The following is a 22,809-nucleotide window of genomic DNA, read 5'->3' as shown; positions in this document are numbered from 1 at the left end:
TGCCTCCCTTCTCCCTGTGGGTCCAGCCCTCAGACTGCGGGCATGCCCTTCTCCAGGAGGATGGCCCCCTCAATCCCTGTTTACAGAATGCTCAGTCTTCTCTGAACTTATTTCGTCCGACCCGCCCCCACATAGCCTCCTTCCCTGCCCTGTGGTGGTCCTCACTACCCTGCTGTGCATTTCTTTTTATTTATGCATATTTATTTTATTTCTGGTTGTGTTGGATCTTTGTGGTGAGCAGGTTTTCTCCAGCTGCAGAGAGTTACACAGACTCTGGGGCACACGGGTTTAAGTAGCTGCAGCACGCAAGCTCAGTAGTGGTGATGCAAGGGCTTAGCTGTTCATAGTGTGTGAGATCTTCCTGGTCCAGGGATCGAACCCATGTCCCCCGAATTGCAGGCGGATTCTTACCCACTGCACCCTGCTGTGCATTTCTTGCTGCCTGTTTCTAGAGCGCGTGCCTCGGCTGCTCAGAGGATTGTAATCTCTTTGATGGCAAGATGGGAGACTTTCCTCTGGGCCCCCTCCGCTTGGTGCTTCATATCTGGTGACGCTGGGTGGAGGCTTGTTGGATGTTAGCACAGCTGGAAACCAAGGCTCACCTGAATTGAGGCCTGCGTGTCAGGGAGGTGAGGCTGGCCCGTTAGACACAGGAAAGGATGGTATGCCAGGCCCCAGCATTGGGGCCCAGCCAAGAAAGGGTTAAACTCGCCAGAGTTTTGTCTATGAAATGGCACCAGAAAAAAAAAAGTGCAGACTAGCAATTGAGCCCTGTCTCATCCTGGTTCAAATGACATTGTCTGAGCTTCCCCAGCCTCGCCTCCTGCACTAATTACAGACCTTCCCTGGGGAGGAAGACCAAGGCCAGGAGGTCCTCATTACAGGCTCACTCGCTGGAGGGAGCAAACCCCAATGACCGAGCCCAATGACCAAACAAACTCTCTCGGAGAGAGGCCCAGGGTTTCCTCTAATGTACGTCCCTGCAGTTGCCTGGCTGGGAAAGGGTTAAGAAGTCGCTGGCAGGGGCGGGAGGGACAGGCCCTGGTGCAATGATGGGGGTGGGGGCAGGCCGGGCTAAGGTACCCCCTCCCTGGCTCCAGTTGCCAGCCGAGAGCCCTTCCTGCCTCTTGCCCCCCAAGATGGCAGCTGCCAGGGCTGCGTCGGGGCCTCCTCGCTGTGGTCGCCTGCCGGCTGCCTCTCCCTGTGGCCTGTGGAGACCTCGCCTTCTTTAATCTTCCATTTATCTTGAGGACTCGCCCCTCTGAGATTAGCTTTGATGTGGGGCCTCTTCCAGGGGAGGAATCGAGGGTTTCTGAGGCCTGGTCTGGATTCTGCCCACTGCCCCCAGCCCAGGCGGGGCCCAGAGGTCTCCCAACCATCAGGGCCAGACCCCCAGGCTGACCTGAGCAGACAGGGCAAGAGCTTTGGGCCTTGACCTTGAGGCAGATGGAGGGGCTGCCTGGGCCCCAAAGTGGAGGAGAGGGCTCGGAAGTAAGAGCTTGGTTAACACAGTGTGTAAGTTTATTTTTACACCAGTCTCCCCCATGAGACTGCGCACATTAAAATAAGAAGAAGAAGAACAGGATTCTTGCATGCCAACCGAGTGCCAGGCACAAGACTAAGCATCTTCTAACATCACTGAATCCTTACAACGATGTGCTGTGGGCATTATTTCAAAGGGGTGGAAACTGAGGGTTACTCACGCTCATAAAAATTGATTGGGTTCCTACTCTGTGCCCTGTTCTAGGCACTGAGAAAGTGGCCGTGAACAAGGTGGGCACCTTTCTAACCGACTGCACTAGTCGGGGAGACAGATCATTAACAAATGATCAAATACATATTGTATCATGTTATATAGCATCAGGATACAGCCTTGAAGGAAAGAATTGTCTGGAGTGACAGGGCGATCGTTTTGGACTCAGTAGTGTCCTCCTCTGTGTAGAGACAGACACCTGAGTGGAGGGAAGGAATTAGCCATGTGACTAAGGAAGAGAAGGGCAAAGGTCAGAGGTTAGAGGTACCTGTTTTGTTCCAGCACAGTCAGGAGGCCCATAGGACGAGAGCTGGACAGTGATAGGAAGTGTGCTGGGTAAGGGAGCAGGAACTTGGTCTAATGGGGTCTGCTGAGGAGTTTGAAGCTTATTCTGAGTGTAATGGGAGCGACTGGATGGGTTGAGCATGAGCCGGACTCAGAATGTAGGTGGCAGAGGCCGGCAGCCGGCTCCACTCGCGTGACTAGACATGGAGATTTAAACACAGATTCTGTCTGACTTGAGGATGCCCACGATGCTGCTGTCTCCCACACGGGGCAGGGCCTGTGTGCCACTTGCCTCAATGTCCCCGTGCCCAGCAGAGGGCCTGGCGAAGCTTGGGAATCGGTTCTGGCACTTCTACTGGCCAGGCAGCGAGGCTGGGCAAGTCACTGAGATCTCTCTGAGTCTCAGCTTGTCCATCTGGAAACAGGGGAGAAGATCGCACCTGTCTTGTCTGCAGGACCCCTCCTGGTGGGCGTCCAATGAGACCTGGTGTCCAGAGGGGTTTTGTGCCCTGGCAAGTGTCAGGAAGTGTTTTGCCGTCTGATTTCATCTGTCCTTACTCCCAGGACAGCTCTGACGTCACTGCTTCGGGGCACAAATGTGTCCTCTTGGCTGTGCCCCGCGGGGCAAGTGCCACCTGCCTTAGGTATGTGTGAGCGGCATGCATGTCTGTTTACTAGTGGTGACAGGGGAACCTAGACGGCTGCTGCCTTGGCTGGGTGGTCTATGAGAACTTGACCTCCAGACTTTGGGAGGAGGGCGTGGAAGACCCGGAAACAGGGGCTTCCCTCCTCCCATTCATCCTGGGGCCCCTGAGATTCTCATAGCTCCTTCTGTAGCCTCAGGCCCAGCTCACAGTGAGAGGTGTGGGGACTGTCTGTACACCTGTCTTTTTGTCCCAGCTGCCTGTGGGCTCCTGGGGGTCGGCTGAGACTACACCTTGTTCTTTGTACCCCAGGAAGCGATACAATGTCCGGTGTGCGATGGATGCTTCATAGTGATGGATGGATGAATGAATTGTCCATAGTCCCTGCCATCAGAAGGGCCTGGAGTCACACGGCTTCTGGACTCTCCTTTAGCCAAGTCACTGCCTCAGTTTTCTCTTCTATAAACAGGGTTTTTGTCTTCATTCATTCATTCAGTCAGCTCTTGTGACTGCTATGGTACCGTGGTATATTCTAGGGATACAGGCATTCATCAGAATCAGTAATGCTGGAGCTTCCCTGGCGGTCCAGTGGTTAAGAATCCACCTTCCAATGCAGGGTACGTGGGTTTGATCCCCGGTTGGGGAACTAAGATCCTACATACGGCGGGTCAACTAAGCCCACGCACCACAGTTAGAGAAACCTGTGTGCCACCGTGAAGAGCCCACCTGCTGGCAACAAAGAACCAGCGTAGCAAAGAGAGAAAAAGAAAAGGTTAAAAAAAAAATCAGTGCTGCCCTCAAGAAGTTGAAAGGTGTCACCGACAGGAGTTGCAGCAATTACAACATAAAGTGATAAAATGTCTTTATGAGGAGAACCAAAGTGGCTCAGAAGAGGGAGTGGTCTGCCCTACATTTGAAGGGAGGACAGGAACATCTCCCAGTACAAGGGGTTCTTGATGTGAGTCTTGAAGCATGAGCAGGTGTTTGCTAGGTGAAGAAAAAGGACAAAAGCATTCTGGCCTCAAGGAACAGCATGGCAAAACCCTGGAGGTACAGCAGAGTCTGGCACCTCTGGGGCACTGCTAACAGTTGGGCATGGCTGAAGTTTTCCGAAGCAGTGAGAGCGTGTGAGGGGCAGGGCTGGAGAGGGTAGTCCAAGCGCTCAGGACATCTTGGTCCCCTAAGGGACGCTACGAGCCATCCTGAAGGCAAACGGGAGCTCCTGGCAGATTTTACAGAGGAAAACAGCATGACCGGGGTTGTCATTTTTCCATAGAGCACCCTGCTGTGGTGTGGACAATAGATGGCTGTGAGTAAGAGCAGGGTCAGCAAATAGAGTTATGAGGCTGCTGCTGTTATCCGGGCGGGATGTGATAAGGTCTGGAGGAAAGTTAACAATGGCCAACCGTTCTCCAGCACTTACTGTGTGCCAGCCACGCTCTGGGGTAAATATTTGCAAATATTATTGCATCTCATCCTTATGGTTATTGTCCCCGTGTTACAGACGGAGGCACAGAGGCTGGGTCACTGTGCTAATAAGTGGCAGAAGGAAGGCTTAAGTCCATGGACCCTGACATCAGCACCCAGTATTCTGCTCAATGCAGAATGGGTGGAGACAAGGGTTTGGAGTCCAGAACTGAACAGGAGGTGGGCCCTCCAGGACAGCCGTCAATGGGATCAACAGTGAGCCCAAACACATGAGCAGGTTATAGGTCTGGGATTCTGGGACAGTGTCCAAGCTCAGGAAGAATCCAGCGTGTCTCTGGTGCTCTCATTGTGGGCCTCCCCGTGGCGTGCCAACGTGAGGCGGGCTCCACCAGGCGTCTCTGCTGCAGCTCGACTCCTCACTGCCTTCACCTCTTTTCCTGCAGGAGTGCTGAGAAAGGGGCCACACCCCCCAGTTCCAGCCTTGGGAGGACGTTTTTGCAGGCTCCCCTGTCCTCCTAGGACCCTGCTCCTCACGGAGGGCACTGCTAGTGTATGCACACTGGTTGGAGGGGTCAGCTGGCGCTGGTCATCTCTGGACCGGGCCCTGGCCTTCACCTGGGGGCCCTGTGGCTTCCCAGACCAGCGCGAGGCAGAGTCCCCGGAAAGAGTCTGGCGCTTGGGTCAGAGCTGAGAAAATGGAATCTGCTCCTCAGGAACAGGTTTCCAGCGGCAGTGTGGGTTCTGTTTGTGCTGCCTCTCCTGGTTCATGGAGGGAGAAGCTGGCCTCCCCACTCACCTCTGTGAACTCTGCCAGGCCCTGTAGCCGGCGGGGCCAGCTGATGTCTGAGACCGGCGGCCGCTGAGCAGCACTGCTGAATCACCCCCCAGCAGTGAGTGCTGCGGCCTCCGTGTGGGGCTCTGCATTGTCCTTCGCAGGTCAGGGTGTTGGTTTTCTTTTTTTAATAAACAAAACTGAACCTGACTCACAGCTCAATAGAGGACCACAGCTTGCTCAGAGTCACCAGCATCACCATGGTAACCATGTCATCGTGAGCACTTGAAAAGGAAGTTATCAACAGCAACCTGCGGCTTCCTTCCTACCTCACAGCAGCCCTGGGCTTCTACCACTCCCTAACTCTTGGGGCTGTGTGAATGGCCCAGGGCCAGGCCTGGGCTCCCCTCAAAGCTGAACGTAGGGGCCTGTGGTTCCCACTCATGCTGACCCATCTGTCTCCTGGACATCCTTCCAAAAGGACCTGAGAAAGTCTCTTTAGTGCTGGGTTCCTGGGGGCAGACATGAAGCCCATATTTTAAAGCTGTTTCTATTTTGAAACAGTTTTCTCATTGCTACCAGGGGATAAACTTGTGTGGTGGGTACAGCTTCAGAGATGATAAAAGTTAGAATTAAAATGAATGTGATGATGTTAATAATAATAACCATTTATCAAATGCCTACCACCGTGAGTCAGGCATTATATAGGAAGCTCTATATACCTTGTCTCCCTTGCTGTAATTAATTTTCTAGAGGCAATTTTATTTAATAAATGAATTTTAATTAGTTTAATAATAATAACTAAGATTTATTGAGTGTTGGACTCTCTGCTAAGCACTAATGTGTATTTTCCCATGGGAAGCACTGTGATTATCCCCATTTTACAGATGGGAAAACTGAAGCTTAGGTCAAAGAATTTGTCTGAGATCACTCAGCTGCCAAAGGATGGAAGTAGGGTTTGGGTTAGGTGTATCTGGCAGGCGTCCTCATTATTTTAGCATTGCCTAAAACTCAGTAAAGGTGCCAAGTACGTATTGAGTGTGGGCTTCCCTGATGGCTCAGTTGGTAAAGAATCTGCCTGCAATGCAAGAGATCCTGGTTCGATTCAATGGGAAGACCCTCTGGAGAAGGGAGAGGCTACCCACTCCAGTATCCCTGGGCTTCCTTGTGGCTCAGCTGGTAAAGACTCTGCCTGCAATGCGAGAGACCTGGGTTTGATCCCTGGGTTGGGAAGAGCCCCTGGAGATGGGAAAGGCTACCCACTCCAGTACTCTGGCCTAGAGAATTCCTTGGACTGTATAGTCCATGGGGTCACAAAGAGTCGGACACAACTTTCACTTTCACATACTGAGCAGATAGAGGCTCCAGGTTTGCCTGGTATAAGAGACTTTCTCCAAGAGCCTTGACTAGAATTTTACTCCCCAGAAGTTTCCTAGTCACTCTCATCAGGGTCAACTGGGGAGACTGAAGGAAATGCAGATTCTAGGCCCAGCAACATCTATTGCATCAGATTTTTGGGTGTGGGTCCTACAATTCTGTGTTTTGGGCAACTCTCCACGTTGAACTCTAACACTGGAGAATTTAAAGTTGACTAAGCTCCCAGAGAGCAGGGACCACGCGTTCCCTGGGACATCCCCAGGGCCTTGTTCAGGGCATGGCCTTGAGCAGGGGCTCAGAAAACATACGTTGGATTTGAATGAAAATGAAATGGGGCCTGTCGAGACCCCTAAGCCTTGTCAGGGCCAGGCCCTCCCCTGGCTCCAGAGAGTCCACCCCCTACCACCCCCACCCCCTACCCCCTCCCCCTTCCCTAGCAGAACTGCCCCCAGGTTCTGCTCACTCCTGTGACTTCCCCTGCAGTGGAAGCAGCGGGGTACCTGTTGCCATAAAGCTCCCCTGGGCAGGGGTGTAGAAACATATGCCAGCTTTCAAGGCAGATACTACCCTGACTCCTCAGCCAAATGTCTTGGGTGGATACCCACAGGTTAGAGAGGACAGCTTGGGATCTCTTCCTCTGACAAGTTTTAACCATAGAAGAGGCTTATTTATCAGAGCAAACCCAACATCAAGTAACAAGGCACTGGATCTATAAGAAATGCTATATGCCTATTAGGGACTATTAAGCAGTCATTAAAAGGTAAGAATATTGAAGAATATTTAATGACATGGTAAAATCTTCACCAAAAAAAATAGAGAAGAAAGACAGAATACAAAGTTACCTGCACTGGAAAGATGTTTGTGAAATGTGGCAGAGAGGCCAGTGGTCCCCCAATATCTGTTCTCCCCTTTCGCCATAGTTAATAGAAGCCCTCCTTGGAAAAGATCCCATTTCCCAGGGGCCGTGGGACTGAGTGCTGGCTGGTAGGGTATAAGCAGAAGTGATGTGTGTGAATTCCAGGACATGTCCTTTGAGGAGAAGGGGCTCCTTCTTTGCTTCCTCCCCCTGGAGCAGCTGTTAGGTCGTGATTGGGAAGCATGTGCTAAGGAGGGGGAGCCCCAGTTAGAAGGAGCCTGAGTCTCTAATGGTCATAGAGTCTCTGTACCTGTCTGGGCTGCTTCCCTCTGGACACCATTTCCTAGAGAGAGTAATGAACTTGTAATTTTGGGTTTTCTGTCATTTGCAGATGAAACAATTATAATCAATGTAAGATATGTGGTTAAATAAATAGATACTGCAGGTTCAAAATAATATGAATTGTATGATTTCAATTTTATTTTCAAATGTGTGTTTACATATGCTTACATATGTATGCTATTGATGCTTTTGAATTGAGGTGTTGAAGAAGACTCTTGAGAGTCCCTTGGACTGCAAGGAGATCAAACCAGCCCATCCTAAAGGAAATCAGTCCTGAATATTCACTGGAAGGACTGATGTTGAAGCTGGAACTCCAATACTTTGGCCACCTGATGTGAAGAAATGACTCATTGGAAAAGCGCCTGATGTTGGGAAAGGTTGAAGGCGGGAGGAGAAGAGGACAACAGAGAATGAGATGGTTGGATGGCATCACCGATGCGATGGATATGAGTTTGATTAAGCTCCAGGAGTTGGTGATGGACAGGGAAGCCTGGTGTGCTGCAGTCCACAGGGTCGCAAAGAGTCAGACACGACTGAGTGACTGAACTGACTGACTGACATATGTATGCAGAAAAGTGGATGGGAAGGTTGAAAACTAAAATGTCAGCAGAGGTTATTTCAAAGTGATGAGGCTATAAGGTTTTCACGTGTAGTCTTGTTTGTTTATCTGTATTTTCCATTGATTTACAACAGAATTTGTACTTTTTAAATAAGAAAAAATAATAAAAGGTATAAATGACCCCATATATGATCCATATGGGTTCTAATCATAAAATATATACTTTATTCATGATTACATGGAAAAAGGACTGAAAAGAAGTGTACTAAAGTAAATATTAATCTCCAAGGGCATGGTAAACCGTTTAAAATATATTATTGGGAGGGGAAAAGGTTATTAAACAGTATAATTCCAGGGTTTTGTTTTTTTTGGTAAAAAGAAGTGAATATAAAATGAACACAACGTTATATGCCAATTATATCTCCATTAGAAAAAGAATAAAAGTATATAAATACATGCTAGGAAAAAGAACCAGGAGGAGATTAGCCAATATATAAATTGCCTGATTCCCAAGGAGAGATTTTGGTGATTCTTATTTTTTCTCTTTCTACTTGTTGGCATTTTCGAATTTTTCCCCCCATAAACCCTTAAGAAGCTTAAGTATTTAAAAATGTTTTTATTTAGAGAAATTTTAACAATACAGAAAAGGGTGTTCCAACAGACAGTAAAACACACACCTCTCTACTGCCCTGAGCTCAAATGATTAATATTTTGTCATATGTAATTCCTGTCTTTATTTTTAAGAAACACAGAGGAACAGTAAAGTCCTCTTTATGTATGTCTATCACGATCATTAAAAACACTTAAATTAGAGAGAACTTGCCCTGTCTGGGACAGCCAGGGTGGGGCTGTGGGAGGACAGGACGGAGGCATTCAGGGCCTGTTCACTTCCTTCCACCTTCGGCCAAGGGTTTGGCTCCAAGTGCCTATTTCCAGGATGGAGGTGGCCTGGGTACCAGGGTGTCAGATCGGCCTGGAGCTTCCGCTGGAACATGCAGCAGCCAGCAGGGCTGAAGAGGAGGGTCCCAGTTGAGCACTTCCCTCCTGAGGTCAGCCGGTGCCCAACTAGTGTTTATGAAGAGGGTGGGGCCCCGGTCGCCCAGCTCTGAGGCCTTTGCTCTCAGGGGAGCTGGCCCACGGCAGCCCACAAGCAAAGGGCGGCAAAACCACTGGCTCCTGAGAGGCTCGGAGGCTGGCCCCCAGCTGGGAGGATGCTGGGAAGCGAGGGCCAGCAGCTAGGTGGTCAAATGGTCAGTGGAGGTTAAGGAGGTCCAGAAGGAGGGAGGGGAAAGGGAAGGAGTGGGGAGAAAAGGGAAGAGGCAGGAGCACTCACATTTACCCGACTTTCTGTGGGTAGTTATTATGTCCATTTCACAGAAGAGGAAACTAAGGCTCAGAAGGGTTGGGTCACTTGCCCCAGGTCTCCCAGCTCCTATCAGTCCAGACTGAGACTCCGACGACCCCAAGGCTCATGTCACGGGCAGTTAGGAGGCAGCCATTCTGGATGACTCAGGGCCTAGAGCAAGGCTTGGGGTTATTTGGAGGCTGATTTCCAGGAGGCGGTGGGACAGGAAGATGAGGCTTCTGAGGCAGCCTGTCTGGCTTGGAGGCTCAGAGAGGCTGGTCAAGTCTGAACTGATTTTGGAGTAAGAATTTCCCATTTCCCAGGGTCCTTTCTTTTTTGACTTTACAGAAAGCAAAAACCTCTAGGCCCATAGCCAGTTCTTCAGGAAAATATCAGAGCATCCCCCGAGAACTGGGAGGGAGACCAGAGTGGGCCCACCTAGACCTTCCCACTCACCTGCCAGACGCACATCCCTTCCCTGTCTGCTCCTGGGCCGAGGTTGGGGGCAGGCTGCTATGTCCATGTGCATCTGTGTGTATGTGGGCAGCATGTGCACGCGCACACACGCGCGCACACACACACACACACACACACACACAGCATCAGCAGCAGCCTCCCAGTGGACCACCACTGTCAGGCCTGCCCTTGTCTCCAACACCTGGCAGAGATCCCCAAAGGTGGAATAGGCCCGGAGGCCCAGGCCGAGTCACGGGCGAGCTCTGTAAATGATCCATCTCCCTGTGGGCCTCCTATTTCCTTGACTCAAATACCAGAAGCAGCGCCCTCTTGATGCCAGCGCTGTGGGCCAGGAGAGACACACATTAACTCCTCCTGGGGAGGCTGCAGTCTTTTATCAAGTGGAGTTGGTTGAAATTTTGGCTCTGCTGAATTCTGGCTATGCGGTCTTGGCAGGTTCTCTAACCTTGCCGAGGTTCAGTGCCTTTATCAAATGGGGATGTTTTTGTTATGATGATGATAACAGACACATACCTCCTCTTCTAGTGGCTGGAGGATTAAACCCAACAGTACACAGGAAGTGTCTATGTGTTTCACACAGAACCTGGCGTATATATAGCAAACGCCCGGCAGAGGCACCTAACGCTTGTCTCGTTCTCTGCCTCTCCCACCCCCAGCCCTCTGCTGGGATCTGGCCTTTTCTCAGATGCAGCAAGGGAGGGACAAAACCTCCATCCCCTTCTCAGGCATTGAGTATTCCCCTGCTCAGGACTGAGGCAGCTATACAGTGTCTGAGGACCAGCTGGAGGAATTGGGGCTGAATTTAACGTGTCAGGGAAATGGGTAGAGGAAATGGGCCTCCAAGGTGGGGGAGACCAACAGGTGGCCCCTGGATGGAGAACTGCAAATTCTGCTGCTTTCTGGCTTGATTGCCCCACACAGGGCCCCCCCCCCTTATCTTTTCTGCCCCGCTGTCTGCAGATCCTCACATACCGGGCACCAGTCCTCTTGTGCTGCTCCGGTTGTTGTTGTCACCAAGTCAAGTCCAATTATTTGCGACCGCACGGACTGCAGCACACCAGGCTTCCCTGTCCTTCACTGTCTCCCAGGGTTTGCTCAAACTCACGTCCATCGAGTCAGCGATGCCACCCAACCATCCCATCCTCTGTCGCCCTCTTCTCCTCCTGCCTTCAATCGTCCCCAGCATCAGGGTCTTTTCCAATGAGCCGGCTGTTCGCTTCATCAGGTGACCCAAGTATTGGAGCTTCAGCTTCAGCATCAGTCCTTCCAACGAATATTCAGGGTTGATTATGATTGCTGCTCAGATGATTATTATTGACAACAGTTAGGATGCTGTTCCTAGGTAATGACCACTGGCTCTGTGCCAGGTGGGGCAGCAGGCATTATTTCCTTGTCATGACAATCCAAGAGGGGATACTGTATTTTTCCCAGGAAACAGAGGAGGATACTGAGCTCCAGAGGGGTTAAGACTTGGCCACGATGGAAGTGGCCCAGCTGAGATTTTGAGGCTGGGAGAACATGGGGGCAGAGAGGATCTTGATGGGCAGGAAGACATCCTGTAGACTCAGACGCACCAGTTGCCAGGGCTCTTGGTCTGGGATCCATGGGGTCCTGCTGGAGGCTGCTCTGTTCTGTTCATGGCCGCCTAACTTGGCATCCAAGGGGTCCACGGAGTCCTGGCTGCAGGATGGATCTTCTGTCCACCCTCATGCTCAGAAGCTTCCTCTCTGCCCTGGTCTGAATGCTTGTGTCTCCGCCAAGTTCGTATGTTGAAATCCTAATGCCCAATGTGATAGTATTAAGAGGTGGGGGCTTTGGGAGATGCCTAGGTCATGAGGGGCTTTCCTGGTGGCTCAGATGGTAAAGAATCTGCGGGCAGGGCAGGAGACTCAGGTTCGATCCTTGAGCCGGGAAGATCCCCTAGAGAAGGAAATGGCAACCCACTCCAGCATTCTTGCCTGTAGAATTCCATGGACAGAGGAGTCTGGTGGGCTACAGTCCACGGGATCATGAGGATGGAGCCTCATGAATGCGATTAGTGCTCTTAGAAGAGATCCCACAGAGCTCCCTGGCCCCTTCCAGAAGAGGGCTCTCACCAGAACCTGACCATGCTGGCACTTTGGTCTGGGATGTCCAGCTTTCATAACTGAGAGAAATAAATTTCTCTTGTGTGTTAGCCACCCACTGTGTGGTGTTTCGTGATAGCGGCTCAAACAGACTAAGGCCTCACCGTTCTCTCCATGGAGCCCCTGACCCCATCCACAGCTGGGGAAGGAGAGGAGGACGCTGACTGTCTCCTTCCAGCCTGGGCTGGGCAAGGCCCAGTTAGGAGAACAGAACCACATTTTTAGTAGAGGGAATGGTTACAAGAGCTGCAGGGCACATGGGGAGTGGGGAGGCCACTAGTCCTCAGGAAACTGCCACAACCCCTGAGGCTGGAAGAATAAGGGGAGGAGGGGTGGTACCCAAGTCCAGGGTCTGGGGCTGCCTACTGGGAACTGGAGCCACGAGGGGAGGGGGCCAGGACTGGAGACACCCCTGGAAGCTGGGGGTCAAGTGAGGGGTAGGGACAAATACCCAAACTCCTCTTTCTCCTATACCTTTCAATGGGTAAACCTGGTCAGAAGCCAGTTGGCAGGGGAGTCTGGGGGGTGTCATTTGCCTTCCAAAGATGTCGAGAAGAACAGAGAAAGGAATAGATGTGACAATAAAGAAAAAGCAGATGACCAGGACTCAGGCTGTTCCAAGGCAGATTCCAGATCCCAACCTGCTGGAGGGCTCCTGCTGGAGAGAGTGGGCAGGTTCCAGATGCTGATGGTCAGGGGATCTCTGGCCACCTTGGTTGGGTCTGGTAGACCCTAACTGACAGAGCCGGCGTCCCTCTATGTACTTGACTCTGACCTGGTGATCTCCGCCAATCTTGTCCTTCACTCCAGCTCTAGTCCTAACTTCTTGCACTGGCCTCACAATCTGGGTTCTCACCATGCCATTCCCCTGGCTCAACGAGGCTCACCCACGTTATAAGACCAGAGAAAATGCTGCCCAATTCCAAAGCCACCCACCAGCATCTGGTTAAGAAGTGAAAGTATTAGTCGCTCAGTCACGTCTGACTCTGTGGGACCCCGTGGACTGCAGCCTGCCAGGCTCCTCTCTCCATGGTGTGGGTAGCCATCCCCTTCTCCAGGAGCTCTTTCCCACCCAAGGATCGAACCCAGGTCTCCTGCATTGCAGGCGGATTCTTTACCATCTGAGACACCAGGGAAGCCCGAAACTCAGGTCCAATCCAGCTTTGTCAGTCCAAGCAAGCCGTTTCACCTCTCTAAACCTTAATCTGCTTATCTAAAAAACAGGGCTAGCAACGATGCATACCTGCAGGGCTGTTGTGAAGAGAAAATAAGCTAACATGTGTGCTCAGCATGTGCTAAGTATCCCAGATGGTAACTTCAAAAGGCGTGGGAAGAAAGGCTTGGCACTGCTGCTGACTCTGGACCTTGAAGGTCCTGGCTGACCAGAGTCCACTCACTGGTCATTTTCCCGGAGGTCTGATTCGCCCACATTCCAGTGGGCTGAGTAATGAGGCAGCCCTTTCCCCAGTCTGCATGAGCGGAATTCTCACGGCTGAAAGAAGGAAGTTTGTTGCTCAGAACTGGGACATGCCCCGTTTGGGGCACCATTGATGGCTGGCTGGATGGCTGATCGATGGGCACAAGGAAGCTGAGTGTCCCTGCTGCAGGGCCTGCTGGGTGTCTGAGGACTGCGAGGCCCCCGCCTGCCTGTTTGTCTGCAGAGACCACCTCTGGTCTCATCTGGAGGACAAGGTTGCCAGAGTTCAGGCTCTCCCCTGGGCTTTCTCTTGTGTGCTGGGGGTGGGGGCAGGATAGGAGGCCTAGTAGCCAATCAAAAACTTTCTTGGACTTCCCCAGTGGTCCAGTGGCTAAGATGCCTCCCTACGCAAGCCTGGGTTCAATCCCTGGTAAGGGAACTAGATCCCACATGCTGCAACTAAGAGCTCATATGTCACAACTAAAAGACCCCACATGCTGTAACTAAGCCCCAGCACAGCCAAATAAAATAAAAATAAAATAAAATACAAATGGAAGAAAACTTTCTTGTGCTCAGCATAACGTTACAGAACATTGGGACTCCAGAGCTTGAGAAAGCTTCAGACAGAATCCTGGACCATCAGGGAGTGGGGGCTGGAGCCCAGAGGGCCCTCTTGATAGACTGCACATTGTCAGGGCTGGAAAGGTCCTGGGTCTGAACCCAGAATGACTACTGCCGAGAGCCTCAGGCAGAGCCATGGGACCTTAGAACCGGAAGGGACTCAGGGAATGTTTCTGCTGGAAGGCACACTAGAGTGTGTTTAATTCAAACTTCTGATTTTATAGCTGAATCCTCAGCTCTCTGTGCAACTAGTCATGGGTGCATCTGAGAAGAATTTTCTAGAGTTGAGGGCCATGTGACTGCTTTAGATGTTTAGGCTAGGGCAGAGAGAAGCAAATGCTTATAATTTATCTGTGAGGTCATCCTTCCAGGAAAAAGAAGAAAAATAGTGATGGAACATTTATTCCACAAGTATGAAGTATGTATTGACCCCTCTGTGCTGGTCCCAGCAGGGAAATGAAGAGGAGTGAAACACTGCAAGGTAAGAAGTGGCAGAAAACCAATGTGAGCTGGTTTCAACAGAAGGACATTATTGGCTCATGTAACTGGAAGCCGAGAGGTAGAGTGGGTGTTTTGGATTAAATTGTGACCTCCTCCCAAATTCATATGTTGAAGGTTTAACTTCAATGGGGACTATATTTGGAGATAAGGATAATTAAGGTTAAATGAGGCCATAGACTGGAACCCTAATCCGTTCAGACTGGTGTCTTTATAAGAAGAGGAAGAGACACCAGAGCGCTCTCTTCTCACACACACAGAGATGAGGCCATGTGAGGACACAGTGAGAAGGTGGCTGTCTGCAAGTCAGCCAGTGAGGCCTCACCAGAAACCAACTCTGGACTTATAGCCTTCTAGAATCATGAGAAAGTAAATTCCTATTGCTTAAGCCCCTTTGTTGTTCAGTTGCTGAGTCATGTCTGACTCTTTGTAACCCCATGGACTGTAGCACTCCAGGCTTCCCTGTCCTTCACTATCTCCCAGTGTTTGCTCAAACTCACATCCATTGAGTCAGTGATGCCATCCAACCATCTCATCCTCTGTCGCCCCCTTCTCCTCCTGCCCTCAATCTTTCCCAGCATCCGGGTCTCTTCCAATGAGTTGGCTCTTCGCATGAGGTAGCCGAACTACTGGAGCTTCAGCATCAGTCCTTCCAAAGAATATTCAGGACTGATTTCCTTTAGGATTGACTGGCTTGGTCTCCTTGCAGTCCAAGGGACTCTCAAGAGTCTTCTCCAACACCACAGTTCAAAAGCATCAGTTCTTCGGCTCTCAGCTTCCTTATGGTTCAACTCTCACATCCATACATGACTACTGGAAAAACCATAGAGATGGTAGTATTTTGTTAGGCAGACCCAAGCAGACAAGACAGTGGACTTCAGAGTTGTTTAGTCCAGAAACTCTGACTCCATTTCTCTGGATTCTCTCAGCTCTGCTCTCCTTGTGTGTAGCCTATTTCCTAGGCTGGTAGCAAGAGCACTGCCACAGTTCTAGGCCCAGCAATGTCCAGAGTTAGAGAAAGAGAGAAGGTTGCTCCATAATGTTGCCTCATAAAAACCAGAGAGCTTTTCCCCAGAAACCCCCATCAAACCTTTCCTTGTACCTCTTTGGCCCTAACTAGATCACAGGTCTAAGAGACTCCAAATACAGAAGTCTAAGCAAAATAGAAATTTCTGTCTCTTTCATATCACAGAAGAGTTTGGAAGAAAGCCATCCAAGACTGATAGGAGGGCCCCACCATCCTCCAAGTGTGGCTTTCCTCTCTAAGTCCGGGGGGACTACTTCAATTTTGCTCACCTTTCAGAAAGGGGGAAGGGCTGGGGAAGGGCAGGGGAGCATATGTACATTCTTTTTGAGGGCACAGCTTAGAAGTGGTGGGCTCCCCGGTGGCTCAGCTGGGAAAGAATCTGCCTGCAATGTGTGAGACGTGGGTTCGATCCCTGCATTGGGAAGATCCCCTGGAAAAGGGAAAGGCCACCCACTCCAGTATTCTGGCCTGGAGAATTCCACAGACTATACAGTCCATGGGGTTGCAAAGAGTCAGACACGGCTGAGTGACTATCACTTTCACACTTGGAAGTGGTAGGATGTTCACTGTCTGTTAGTGAGAACTTAAGACTTACAGCCATTCCAGCTGCAAGGGAGGCTGGGAAATGTAGTCCTTACCAGGCCCCTGTCTGCTTGGCCCCAAACAGGGAATACTGTTATTGGAGAAGAGGAGAGTGGAGCCAGAGAAGTCTCTCCCACTTACTGATTTTAGGTACAGATCCCTTAATCAATTCTTAGGAAGGGTGGTGGGCCCACCCCTGGGCAAGGGATCAGCTTCCACAGAGGCACATGGGCTGGCTTGCTTAAGCCTCTGTATTCTGGGTCTGTTTGTTATGGCAGCTTAGCTTGTCTGCTAGACAATACATTTGCCTTGTACTGGGTTGGCCAAAAAGTTCATTTGGTTTTTCCATGTTACAGATGAACTTTTTGGTCAACCCAACACTTCTTTGGCATCTCTTAGGAAGCTGGAAAGGGAAGAATGGGTGCTTGTTAATCAACCAGCAGAGTCCACTATATTACCTGCCTCTGAGGCCCTCTGACTCTGGGAGGGGGATGGGTTTAAACAGGTCACTATGGGTTAACATGACAAACGGTAAACTAGCAGCAATATCTAAGTCCCAGTGAAAACAGCGGAAAGAATGAAGAGAAGGCTTCTAAGAAGGGATAAAGAGTATCATGAGTTCATTTTTTTCTGAGTCTTACAGGCTATGTGGGAATTCCCCCAAATGATTTTGATTGGGAAAGAGCCTTTCAGACAGAGAGAACAGCAAACTCACAGAGACGTGAAGGCCCAGGGGGTCTGGCTGGTGGTCTGGTGTGGCTCAGGAGTGGGAGGGACGCTGGGGGTAGTGAACGCAGGCCGCCTGAGAGCCTGGGGGAGGCAGCGGCCCGGCTGCCAGGCCTCTGGAAGCCGCGCAGGGTTTGTGAGCCAGCAGAGACATGGGGAGATATGCGTCTTTCTCTGAGGTAGAGACTGGAGGATGACTCGTTAGGAAGCTATTTCACAAATTTGGCTGAGTAATGAGGAGAGCCTGCAGCGGGGCTGTGGTGGTGGGAAGGGAGACAAGCAGATAGTTTGCAGAGAGATTTTGGTGGCAGAACTGACAGAACGTGGTAACTGGGTGACTGAGGGGGGTGAGCAAGGATAAGGAAGGGGGTTGGGTATGGTTAAATATGATCCTAAGTCTACATGCTTATGCTAGAAATCTAGAGAAGGAGTACAAGGAAAATAAGTGTTGGGGGTGAGAGGAGAAAACGATTACCCACCCTCCTGAGCCTGGTCTATGACTTCTTTGGGTCCCTTGAAAATATGACATTCCTTCTTAACTCCAGGGCTTCTGAACACTCTGTCCCTACTCCATGCAACACTGCCTCGTCCTCATATCTCCAACGGGCTAATTCCTCATTTCCTCTAAGAGACTTCCTTTCTTCTTGTTCTTTTTTTTTTTTTAATTTAAATATTTATTTACTTGGCTGTTCTGAGATCTACGCTCTTTGTCGCAGCATGCGGGATCTTTAGTTGTGGCATGTGGGATCTAGTTCCCTGACTAGGGATTGAACCTGGGCCCCCTGTGTTGGGAGCACAGTCTTAGCCACTGGGACACCAGGGAAGTCCCCTAAGAGCCTTTCTTGATAGCCCCCTCTGACCTAGATGAGAAACCCTCTTCGATTTTCTTATAGTACCCCATGTCTTTTTCTTACAAGCCTCTCAATCAGGGTGGTTGAATCACTCAGCTGTTTCTATGAGGCACCACATCTGCCTTGCTTGTGGCTTCATTCTCAACACTTTGTCCAGTGCCTGCTACACTGTGGGCACTCATTCTGGGTGTGAGGTATTCAATAGTTGTCTTTTTGAAATAGGAGTTGGACAATAGTTTTCATCAGGGCCCATTCAGGTGTGATGCAAAGCAATGAGACCACCACGGGGACAGTTGATTGTGACCCCTTTTATAGGCCTGGGTCACTCTGGACCAGTGGTTTTCAATCAGGGGTGATTTTCTCAGCCAAGGACATTTGGCATGTCTGGAGATTTTTTTGGGTAATCCTGATTTGTGTGCATTTGTGTGTGTGTGTGTGTTACTGAGGCTAGTGGGAAGAGGCCAAGGATGTTGCTAAACATCCTACAATGTACAAGACAGTCCTCCACAACAAAGAATTATCCAAGCCAACATGCCAATAGTGCCCAAGTTGAGAAACCCTGCTCTAGAGATGGATGAGCCAACTAGATGGCCAAGTGCCCATGTGGAGTCCTGGCTGCTATGACCCAGTCGAGGGAGAGCAACACAAGCTTAGCGGCTGTCACACAGAAAATATGGACTCGTGATGAGCAGCCAGGGGCCACCTTGGATCGGCCTCAGACAAAGGCCCAACACCTTGGGCAGTTTCTCCTTAACTCAGCTCCCAGCTGTAAGCCCAGGAGGCCCAGCCTGGCACTCGCCTCCCTCTGACTCACGCCATTGGGTTTCTCCTGCTCTTTGGTGGAAGCGGTCACCGCACACTCTTCCCACCCCATCTGCCTCGCTGATTATTTTCAGCTTGGCTTGCAGAGGCCCAACGCTGCAATTACACCCCAACCTCAATGGCTCCTTCTGAAAATAACATTTGGGTCGAAGAAAACCTCAGTCTGGTGGGCTGGATTTTATACTAAACAGTTAAAGAGTGGGTGTGGGCATGGGGGTGGGGGTGGGGACAGGGAGTGGCACGATGGTACAATTAAGAGAAGCATCTGGAAGAAGGGCAAGGGAAGAAAGGGAAGGAGTGGCGGCAAGGGCTGTTGCAGAAAGAAAATACATCTCTGGGGGCAGGGGTCAGCCATCTTTTAGCAGTCTTATGCCAAGGCTTCATTTAAGTCCCTAATTGAAGGTTCTGTTTGCCGAAATAACTCACCCCTACCCCCAATCACTGAGGCCTGGGAAATTCATGTCTGCCTGGGGCCAGATGAATTAGTCTATGGGCATACCAATCTTTATCCAAGCTAGTGACCAGATTTTCCGACCCCAAAATAGGAGCCACATGGTTTGACACAGGATTTTTGCTCTCATTCCAGGCAAGCATGGCAGTCTGGGAAATGTAGTTTCAATGTTGATAGGTGGACTTTCTAAGCAGTTCCATGGTCAGTGGAGAAGACAGGACCTTCAAAGGAGGGATTCTCAAGGAAATCAGAGCTGTATGGCTAACTTTAGTTCAGAGAAAAGAAGACAACACTAGAAAAGAGAAACTTTGACTCATCCAGGAGGCAGTGGAAGGGGAGAAGTAGGAAGTGAGGAGAGAAGACTTGGAAGCACAGGCTGGATTTCTAAGGAGGCAGACAGAGATAAAGCTGTATGAGGTGAGAAGGGGGCAAACAGGCTAAAGAGTACCACGCATCAGTTAAATGCTCAGTTCTGCAGTCAGTCAGACTTGGGTTCAAACCTGGAATATGTTACCCACCTGGGGGATCTTCAGCAGTAACTTAGCCTCTTTTTAGGCCAGGGGCTTCCCAGGTGGCACTTAGTGGTAAAGAACCTGCCTGCCAAAGCAGAAGAACCAGGTTCGATCCCTGGGGCAGGAAGATCGCCTGGAGAAAGCCATGGCAACCCACTCCAGTATTCTTGCCTGGAGAATCCCATGGACAGAGGAGCCTGGTGGGCTACAGTTCGAAGCGTTGCAGAGTCAGACACGACTGAAGTGACTTAGCACACATAGATAGCAGTACTGGTCTAGAGTGAGGTTAGTCGAGTTTGCGTCCTGACTCTGTGACTTTGTGCAAGTTACCTAACCTCTCTGTGGCTCTTTTCTCCTCTGTAAAATGTAAACAACATCCACCTTCTAAGGTGTCCTAAGGACTTAGAATCTTAGAACAGTGCCTGGGACACTGGCAATCACTCAGCATATGTTAGCTATTGTTATTACCTCTGGAGCTTTTCTTCAAATGTAGCAGACAAAACACTTTTAGCTAACACATACATTTTTAAAAAATTTGAATAGTTATGAGTTTATTTTCGAGTGTATTAAAATATACGACTAGCACATCAAAGCTGTGGTTTCACTAATGTTGTTGCTTCAGGCAAGACTATGGAGAAAAAGGGAATCGATTTAAAGTTAATTTTAAAAATAAGAAAAGTTAATAAAATAAAAGTCAACTTAAAATATACAACACTGGAGGAATGTGGCTATGGAAGAAAATCATGCAGGCAATACCTAAATGGATCACAAACTTAGAAAATAATCTAGATGCCATGTTCCCTTCTGCTTATAAAAAACCTTCCAAGGCACATGGGTGGAGAAATGAAGGAGGAAAGATAACTGATCTAGGTGCTGTCAAAACTTTGCCCCCACCCCTCCCCGTCTGTAACCGCTGTTACATTCTCTTTGAGCATTCGGTAGGAAGGCCCAGGCCAGCAAGACCTTGACATCCTAGTGAGCTTTGGAACCCACCCCCCTCCCACCGCCCCCGGAAAGCACCGTGGATTGGGGGCGCTCAGGGCAGAGGAGCCGAGCTCTGGACACCGAAAGCCAGCTCCTCAACTTCGCTCTTCTGTGGCGTTAGGGCGATTTGGGCCTCTCTGATTTTTTTGGATCACTGGGTCAATCAGTCAGCCAATGCCTCGGGAGAAGTTTAATTAAGCTCAGATCGCCGGCGCGAGCTGCCAAAGGTCTCCCTGCCCGCCCCGCCCCCCGCACATCTGGTGAAAAGCTTCTCCCCTGCCCGGAGGGGCGGGCCCCGGCCCGCGCATGCGCATAGGCCCCAAGCCCCGCGCCCCGCGGCAGGCTCCGCTCCCAGAACGGCGTTGCAAACTGTTGCATCAGACAGCAAGCAGCCGGCCGGGCCGCCAGGGTTTCTAGGAAGATAGGAAGGGTTTGAGATCCTTTGTGGTCTCTCGGGAGCCTTGGCCGTCACTTAAGGTGTTTACACACTGGTAACACGATCCCCTGAAATCTCACGCTTGCTCCAGTCGGGGGAGGGACTTAGCCACAGGTGAAATTCGCTGAACTTCGCTGCTCCTGGCTCCCCACCCCCGCTCCCCAAGGCACCAGACTGGACCAACCGAACTGGATTCGGTGCGCTTTAGTAAGGGCATGGCCCCTGAAGGAATGAGCAGAGTTTGATTTTTCTTCCCAACTACAAGAATGCCCCTGAGGAATTTCTCTCTCTGTGAAAGTGCAAAACTAATTTCCCCAGACAAGCGCTATTGCCGGTTCCCAAAAGGGCTTGGAAAGATCCCCGCAGGAATATTCAGGGGTTTCCAAATCTCTTCAGCCCAGAAGCTGGACACGCAGACACTGACCATCAAAACCTTCTTGGTGAGTGGACACACGTCCTTCTTCACGGATCGGCCTTCTTTGGCAAATCTCAGCCCCCGTGTTAAGGAGGCTTTGGACATGAGCCACAGAATGCACAACCATGAACTCAGTGCAGACACAACACGCGTACACGGTCTCTAGATCCAAACAGCTCTGCAGCTCAGCTAATGGAAAAGTCCTTCTTAACCCTCCCTGGTCTTCTGGTCTCTGACCCACTCCTTCCTCAAGAGGAGAGAAAATACTTCTGTATCTGGAAGAGTGGGATATTCAAGAAGAATGAGTACTGATTTGGAATCTACTTTCTAAAGGGATTTCCAGGGACATAATCTGAATTTTTGAATGTATTAAAACCAAGATCTTTCAGTATTAATGGATTTTCCAAAAAGACAGAAACTGGCAATTTAGCTTCAGCATTCTGTCTTTGCTAGGGTGTTGATGGTGAAAATCTATTCCATTTGAATAATCTTGAAAGCTAAAACAGGCCCAGTGTTCTTCTTCCTTCCCCTCATTATTATGGATCACTCAGGATCACTCAGTCCCAAGATTAAAAAAAAAGACCCAAAAGACTCAAGCATTATCCCACACATCCTTTTGCCAGTTAGTCACACATGTTTGTTTAAGCCAACATTTTCCTTTGGACAGTGAGGTATTGTGGCACTTTGGAATTTTTCACCGTAGCAGATACTCCATGAATATGGCCTGAGCTACTTTGATCAATAGTGATCTTATAAACTGAAGTAATGACTACTGGAAATGGAAGGAACCTGGGCTAGTGGTGAAGCTGGAACATTTCTGAGCCTTGCTTCTGAAGATACATCAGTACTCAAATCTCCCACCAAATATGGAGTCACCACAGTGGTATCTGGGGTCACAGGACTGAATCTCAGGGAGCTGCAGTAAGTTGACAGAATTTCAGGTATGTCTGAGCACCAGTCCTCACCTGGAGAAGGAGCTCATTCACTACTATTGGGCCTCTCCAGGCACAGCAGTTGGAACCATGAGGTCAGAAGCCAGGTGGGAACGGGAGAGAGTAAATTTCTCAGCCCATGTTAGGTTCTCTGCTGTGCCGCTAGGATCTGCAATTGTAGGCCCTGGATGCATGCCTGTAGAATGAATGCACTGAAAGAATGAGGGATGCAGCAGAGAGAGAAAAAGTCAAAAAGGTCCAAGAATTTTGCAAGCAGCAGCCTGGGATGTTCAGGGCTTTCTTGTTTTGGGTAAGAGGGGAATCCTTCTAGTTCAGAGACATAGGGCAAGAGAGACACAGCTATTAAGTGACAAGTCTCAACAAGTTCCCTCTGCTTTGGTCTCCCAGTTTGGAAAAAAACCTCCAGTTGGTGAGTCCAGAGTTGGCCAGTCAATCTCAAACCAAGCCTAGTGACATCATCAACTATTGCTTCATCTCAACTGAATTCCCGGAGCAAACTTCTGGAAAAGTAAGGGGTCTGAGGGAGGGTGTGTGACTGAGATCCAGAGGA

The sequence above is a fragment of the Cervus canadensis genome, chromosome 11, assembly GCF_019320065.1.
Source record: "Cervus canadensis isolate Bull #8, Minnesota chromosome 11, ASM1932006v1, whole genome shotgun sequence".
Taxonomy (NCBI): Eukaryota; Metazoa; Chordata; class Mammalia; order Artiodactyla; family Cervidae; genus Cervus; species Cervus canadensis.
The sequence above is the reverse complement of the archived record's forward strand: the minus strand, read 5'-3'. Positions refer to the sequence as shown.